Source organism: Rhamphochromis longiceps, linkage group LG17, assembly GCF_057381845.1.
Source record: "Rhamphochromis longiceps isolate RC_006_pf linkage group LG17, R_longiceps_female_GT1.1, whole genome shotgun sequence".
NCBI lineage: Eukaryota > Metazoa > Chordata > Actinopteri > Cichliformes > Cichlidae > Rhamphochromis > Rhamphochromis longiceps.
In genome coordinates, this window is record NC_140573.1 from 18,421,332 (window position 1) to 18,429,529 (window position 8,198).

The following is an 8,198-nucleotide window of genomic DNA, read 5'->3' on the forward strand; positions in this document are numbered from 1 at the left end:
TTATTAATAAAATATATGTAATGAAAACCAAAGCTGAAGTTGATTCAGTTGAGTCTAAAACATGTGACGCTAGAGACACCAGCAACCAGAGTCAATCCAGGGGCCCCAGCAGGGAGCTGTGAGAAATTTCAAACTGCTGACTAAGGGTAAACATAAATTCAGTAAAAAATATAGTTCACGTCAGCAGTAATGATTATGTTGTGTCACTGAAATCAATATTTCTAGAAATTTGGCCAAATTTATTAAAACCTCCCAAACGTGACTGTCTAGAGTTGCCCCTTAGAGCCTGCGTCTGCTCCCAGACCAACTAAAAGCAAGCTAGAAACCAGCAAAAATATTTAGTATTTAGTATTTATTTATTTATTGTCATTGTCAAGAACAATGAAATTGCGTTTGGGGCTTCCATACAACCCAAGAAAAAAAAGAAGAAAATAATAAATACCCCTTAAAACCCAAGTGTACATATTTAACCCAGTGTGACTCCAATGCAATAAGACAATCCTTAGCAATAATGTTCGTAGAAATTCAGACAAAGACCTGAGAAACATGACAAAATACAACAATGCAACCCATTCAATATTATTGTACTGTGAGATATGATATCAGATATGATAGTTATCTATTTAAGAAAGAGGGGGGGGGGGGCAGGAGGGGGAAGAGAATAAAGATATGATGCACCAATGCAGACCAGTTCATTGCTATTAAGAAGTTGGATATGGTTATTGTCCGTGAGAGGGGGGCAGAGAGTTCAGGAGCCTCACAGCCTGTGGATACAGGCTGTTGGCCAGTCTGGATGTTCTGGCCTGTATAGACCTGTACCTTCTCCCTGAGGGCAGCAGATGGAAAAGGTGGCGCGCAGGGTGATGTTGGTCCCGCAGGATACTGTGCACCCTCCTCAGACAGCGAGTGGGGAAGATATTACTGATCTCTGGCAGACTTGTTCCAATAATTCTGCCAGCTTCTTTCACCACCCGCTGGAGTGCTTGCTGATCGGCCTTGGTGCAGCTGGGGAACCACACTAGAAATCCATACGTCAGAACGCTGCTGATGGCACAGTTGTAGAAGTTCAACATCAGAGATCTGGGAATGTGTGCGCTCCGCAGTCTCCTCGGGTAGTAGAGGCGCTGTTGGGCCTTCCGTACAACTGAGGTGATACGGTTGCCCCAGGACAGGTCCTCGGTCACAGTTACCCCCAAGAATTTAAAACTGCTCACCCTCTCCACCGCCTCACTGCCAATGAAGAGAGGCAGATGGTTGTTATGACCCCTCTTCCGGAAATCTACAATGATCTCCTTGGTCTTTTTGGTGTTTAAGACCAAGTTATTGTCGTGGCACCATGACTCTAGTTGTTGCACCTCTGTCCTATAGTTTGTCTCATCATTGTTGGATATAAGTCCGAGCACTGTGGTGTCATCTGCAAACTTAACAATGAGATTGGACGCGCAGGAGGAAATACAGTCATGGGTGAAGAGAGTGTATAGCAGAGGGCTCAGAACACACCCCTGAGGGGCACCGGTGTTGACCACAAGGGTGGAAGAGGTGTTCTTACCCACTCTGACACTCTGTCTACGGTTAGTGAGGAAGTCCACAATCCAGTTGCACAGAGAGGAGTTAAGTCCCAGTTGGTGGAGTTTGGGACGGAGTTTGTATGGCCGGATGGTATTAAAAGCCGAGCTGTAGTCTACAAAGAGGAGCCGTGCATAGGTGTTCCTGTGTTCCAAGTGCTTCAGTAATGTGTGCAGCACTGTGGCGATCGCATCCTCGGTTGACCGGTTCTCCCTGTATGCAAACTGGTGTGAGTCCAGGGATGGTGGAAAAGCAGCTCTGATGTGTTTAATGACCAGTCTCTCCAGGCATTTGGCGGGAATGGGGGTGAGTGCCACAGGTCTGAAATCGTTCAGACATGTGACATTTGACTGTTTTGGGATGGGAACGATGGTTGCTGCTTTGAAACAGGATGGTACCAGTGAACAGGACAACGAGGTGTTATATATAGAGGTGAAGACGTCCGCCAGGTCCGCAGCACAGTCTTTTAGCACCCGGCCCAGCACTCCATCCGGCCCGGCCGCCTTCCTGGTGTTAATGCTCCGGAACACACGCCTCAGCTCATGAGTGCTCAGGACCGGAGCAGGGTCGGTTGAGGGGAGAGGGGACAGGACAGGGTCGGTGTTCTCCCTGTCAAAACGGGCATAAAAGAGATTTAGATCCTCAGCCAGAGTAGAACTGTCGGCTGAGGGTGATGGTGTTCTTCTTTTGTAGTCCGTGATAGCCCTGATGCCCTCCCAGACCTGCCTTGGGTTTGTGTTGTTCTTAAACCTGGCCTCGATACGCCTCCTGTGCTGGTGCTTGGCTATCACAACTGTATTTCCTTTTTTTATGTTTATATTCTCATGTTTTTATTGCACATCTAGTTCTTCAAATTCAAATTCAAATTCAAATTTTATTTGTCACGTACACAGTCATACACAGTACGATATGCAGTGAAATGCTTGGACAACTGCTCGTGACCTAAAGAAAACAAAAAAAAAGGAAAAGGCTATGAATAAGATAGGAAATAAATATGAAAAATTAAAAAGGGTAAATTTTACTAGGAAGGAATAAAATATAAATTAAGGTTAAAAATGAAATAACTGTACAACACAAATTAGAATGAAGGGTAAATTTAACTGGGAAGAATAAGATAAAATATATAAATTAAAGTTGAAAATAAAATAACTGTACAACAAAATACACAATATAGAACTATATAAGAACGTATGAAGAAATATAAATAAATATATACACAATAACAGCAGCTGTACAAGTATTAACTGGAAATGAAGAATATAATGTCCAGTGTTGTGCAATCCACATTATGTCTTCTGCAGTGCAAATATGCTTAAAGTGATTTAAGTGATGAAGTGAAAACAATGTCCAGAATGTCCAGTGTGTGTGTAAGAACTATATGTGTGGGTCAGGACTGTGTGGTGGTGTGATTGAGAGACCGTATCGCCTGCGGGAAGAAGCTCCTCCTCAGTCTCTCTGTGTTGGTCTTCAGGGAGCGGAATCGCTTTCCTGACCTCAACAGAGAGAACAGTCTGTTGTTGGGATGGCTGAGGTCCTTCACGATCTTCCTGGCCTTGGTCCAGCACCGCCTGCTGTAGATTGAGTGCAGGTCAGGGAGCTCGGAGCGGATGGTGCGCTCAGCTGACCGCACAACCCTCTGTAGAGCTCGTCTGTCCTGCATGGTGCTGTTCCCGAACCAGGTTAAGATGTTTCCCGCCAGGATGCTCTCTATGGTGCAGGAGTAAAAGTTCCTGAGCACCTTGGAGGGCAGTTGGAAGTCTCTCAAGCGTCTGAGGTGGTAGAGACGCTGACGGGCCTTTTTCACCACGGTGTTGATGTGACAGGACCATGACAGGTCCTGCGTGATGTGAACTCCGAGGTATTTGAAGCTGTCCACTCTCTCCACTGGGCACTCGTTGATGACGGGGGTCTGGTAGTTCCTCTCCTGCTTAGTGCTGAAGTCCACTATCAGCTCCTTTGTCTTACTGACGTTTAGAAGGAGGTTGTTCCTCTGGCACCAGTTCTCCAGATTCCTAATCTCCTTCAGGTAGGCCGTCTCGTTGTTATCAGAGATCAGGCCCACCACGACGGTGTCGTCAGCAAACTTGATGATGGTGGTGGAGCTGGTAGTGGCCACACAGTCATATGTGTACAAAGAGTACAGCAGGGGGCTCAGAACACACCCCTGGGGGGCTCCAGTGCTGAGAGTGGTGGAGGCTGAGACATGTCCGCCCATCCTTACTGCCTGTGGTCTGCCAGTTAGGAAGTTGGAGATCCACTGACACATAGATGAGCTGAGTCCCAGATGCTCCAGCTTGGTGGTGAGTGTGGAGGGAATTATGGTGTTAAATGCAGAGCTGTAGTCTATGAAGAGCATTTTAACATAATTCCCCCTTCTAGTGTCCAAGTGAGTGAGTGATGTGTGGAGGAGATGAGAGATGGCATCGTCTGTGGAACGATTTGGACGGTAAGCGAACTGTAGTGGGTCCAGTGTGTCTGGTAGTGAAGAAATGATGAAGTCTCTGACCAGGCGTTCAAAGCACTTCATCACTACTGAGGTGAGGGCTACAGGGCGATAGTCATTGAGAGAAGCAGGGTGGGGTTTCTTCGGGACAGGAACAATGATGGACTCTTTGAAGCATGTGGGGATCACCGACTGAGATAAAGAGATGTTGAATATCTCAGTGAACACAGGAGCTAGCTGGTATGCGCAGTCTCTTAGGATACGACCTGGGATGCCATCTGGTCCTGCTGCTTTCCTGGTGTTCACTCTTTTGAAGGCTCTCCTTACTTCATGCTCGGAGATGACGAGCACATTTCCGGTGCTGGCAGTATCTTCCTGTCTGCAGCCGTTAGCGCCAACACTAGCATTGTTGGAGACCTTAGCTGCAGCCTCGAAGCGAGCATAGAAAGTGTTCAGCTCGTCTGCCAGAGTCACGGCCGCGTTCGTCATACCGGTTGTTGGTGCTTTATAGTCCGTTATTGTCCTTAGTCCCCGCCACAGGCTCCTAGAGTCACTCTGTTGGAGTTGTGACTCTAGTTTCCTCCCGTAGCGCTGCTTCGCCTCTTTCACCGCCCTCCGCACGTTATATGACGCGGCTTTGTATGGGTCCATGTCCCCCGTCGTGAGTCCCGTGTTGTAGGCAGCGGTGCGGGATCTCAGAGCGTTGCGGATGGTTTTATCCACCCACGGCTTCTGGTTGGGAAACGTTGTGATAGTCTTTGTCTCCACGGTATCATCCGCTAGTTTCCCGATGAATCCCACAACCGCTTCCGTAAACACGTTGACATCATCATCGGAGCTGTTTCTGAACATGCCCCAGTCTGCGTCATAGAGTGCGTCCTGGAACGCGGCCACCGATTGATCAGTCCAGCGCGCGACCTTCCTCTGAACCGGAACTTCCTGTTTCAGCCTTTGTTTGTATTTTGGCATGAGGAAGATGGCGGCGTGATCAGATTTGCCAAACGGGGGGCGGGGTTGTGCCTTGTAACCGTCCTTGACCGTAGTGTAGCAGTGGTCCAGTGTCCTTTCACCTCTGGTGGGGCAGGTGATGTGTTGATAAAAGTTCGGCGCTGCGCGTTTGAGGTTGGCGCTATTAAAGTCCCCCGTCACAATAAGCGCAGCGTCCCGGTGTTGTGTCTGGTGCTGTGTGAGTGCCTCATGCAGCTCGCATAAGGCGGTGACCGTGTCCGCTTGTGGTGGAATATAAACGGCACTTATAATGACCGATGTAAATTCCCGAGGTAGATAAAAAGGACGACACATGATGGACAGTAGTTCCAGATTTGGTGTGCAGGAGCGTGTGAGAGGAACAACGTTCGCACTGTTGCACCAGTTGTTGTTCACCATTAAACACACGCCGCCTCCCCTTGACTTCCCCGAGTCCCGTGTCCTGTCCATGCGGTGAACCGAGAAGAACTCGGCCGGCTGGATGGCGTGGTCCGGCACCGCTGGGTTCAGCCATGTCTCGGTGAAGCAGAGGAGATTGCAGTCCCGAATGTCTCTCTGGAACTCTACCCTGGCCCTGAGGTCGTCAAGCTTGTTCTCCAGTGACTGGACGTTGGCGAGCAGGATGCTAGGCAGAGGTGTGCGGTGTGCACGAGCTCTCAGCCTGTTCCTGACGCCGGCTCGCTTCCCTCTAGGCCGCCGCCGCTTCCCTTTGTTCTCCCTCAAGATCTCACTCGGCCAGCTCGGATCCGGAGTTAAAAACTTCGAATTGTGAGTACATTGTATACCAATAGAAACAAGAGTGTCACTGTCATACCTAATGTACCCAATGGTGATGATTTTGCCGATTTAGAAACGCTGAAAACTAACTTAAAAAACAAAGACAAAGAAAAAGTGGTCGGAGCAGTCGTGACGGCAGCCGACCTCACCGGCGCCATCTTGTTTTTTTCTTTTTGTGGTTATAGTTTTGTTCATATTCAATTCCTTTAGTTTCTGTTTATTGTGCCTCCCTTGTATTTCTGTGTCTTCATCTTCAGTCTCCATTATATTACTTACTGTTTTATTTTGGTAGGCTCCTTGTGTCTTGCATTTAGTTTTATTTCCTTTGTCTCTCTAATGATCCTCAATGATTTATAGCCTCAGACTTCGTTGCATCGTCCTCTTGTTTTTTACCTGTGTTTGCCATCATGTACAGATTTATGCTGTCTTGGACTTATTGAACTTCACCCTCAACCAGTTACTGTGACAGATTCTCAGATTTTATCTGATTTAGTGCTCAGCTCAGATAAAATAATTATTGTGGGTGATTTTAACATCCATGTAGATTCTAAAAATGACAGCCTCAGCATTACGCTTAATATAATATTAAACTAAAACAAGGCAAAATGTGAAAGAGCCCACCCACCACTTTAATCACACTCCAGTTGTGACATGTGGCATAAAACGGAACATTTAAGTGTTTCCTGAAAACCACCTATAATATTTAAATTTACAGTTATGGATTACACAGGAGTAGAGATAGATTCTCCTATACTGGCTTCTCTTTATTGGCTCCCTGTTAAATCCACAATTTCAAATCCTTCTCCTCACAAGGTCTTGAATAATCAGGCCCCATCTTATCTTAATGACCTGATAGTACCGTAGCACCCAATTAGAGCACTTTGCTCTCAGTCTGCAGGTTTAATTGTAGTTCTTAGAGTATTTAAAAGTAGAATTGGAGACAGAGCCTTCAACTTTCAGGCCCCTCTTCTGTGGAAATAGCTTCCAGTTTGGATTTGGGAGACAGACACTATCTCTACTTTTAAGATTAGGCTTCAAACTTTCGTTTTTGCTAAAGCATACAGTTAGGGCTGGATCAGGTGACCCTCAATCCTCCCTTAGTTATGGTGCAATAGGTGTAAGCTGCCAGGGGATTCCCATGATGCAGTGTTTCTTCTTCACTCACTTCTCTGCATTTAATCATTAGTTATTGTTCATCTCTGGCTCTCTTCCACAGCATGTCTTTGTCCTGTCTTCTTTCTCTTACCGGTGTCTCAGATGGCCGCCCCTAGCTGAGCCTGGATCTGCTGGACATTTCTTCCTGTTAAATGGGAGTTGTCACCAAAGTGCATGCTCATGGGGGTTATGTGATTGTTGGGGTTCCTCTGTATTATATCAGTAATAAATACAACTGAAGTTCCTGTATTTACTTTTCATGTAAATCTCACAGTATGTCGCATGAAACTGACCATAGATCACTTTTATATAAATGTAATTGTTTTTCACTACATAAGTACACTATGTTCAGCTCTCTGTTTATTGAGGTCATTTTTTTATTCACACAGATTAGTTTTGTAGCACTCACGTTTGTATGTTTTGAAAGCACAGCCTTCTGAATGTGTTTAATATTGTATCGTGTGGTTCTCAGATTTGTGACTGAGAAGCAGACTGTGATGGGTATGTGTTATTATCTGACACGTACCCATCTGAGTGGGTGAGTGAAAATCTCAGTTTGTGCTGAAGAGGAGGTGGCAGCAGATACACCTGTCAAGCAAATGTAGGAGTGAAGTAAAAAGTACATTTCTTTGTGGTAAAAGAAGTTTGGTGCAGAATAATTAACAGAAACCACCAAGCAGACACTGTGGTCACACCCACATGGGCCCCACAGTGTCCAGCTCACTTAAACTGGTATGTTTCTGGTGTAGGTGCCATAGTCATGTGACTTATGAAATGCCCCTTGTAGATTAGTCAGATGGTGCCAACACCGCCCCTTTCACGTGCACATGCAGGGAAACTGGATTATAACCAGCTGCTCCTAGTCTGCCCGCTGTGCGTACGACCGACCGGGTAAAACATTACATTTCACATTAAGTGTATAACGAGCTGTGGCCTGCAGGGGGCAATGGTCCGTCAGTGACCTCTGAATCCTGCAGTGTTCTGTTCAGTCCCACTATGAGTTCCTTCCCGGCTGTGTCAGTGAAGCCGGTTCACACCTGGTTGTTTTACCTGAACAGCAAACCCAGCCTAGTGTTTCTGGGACAATCACAGAAAAACTCAAGGAAATTAATCCATTCATCACAGATTCTCATATTTTACATTTCTGCCTATTGCACTTGTGTGTGTTTGTGCGTTTAGTGACATCACTACATCAAAGTATCCACATTCAGTGTATTTAGTCATGAGGACGACTCTCTGACAGGCAGATGGAGGCCATGAAACGACAGCA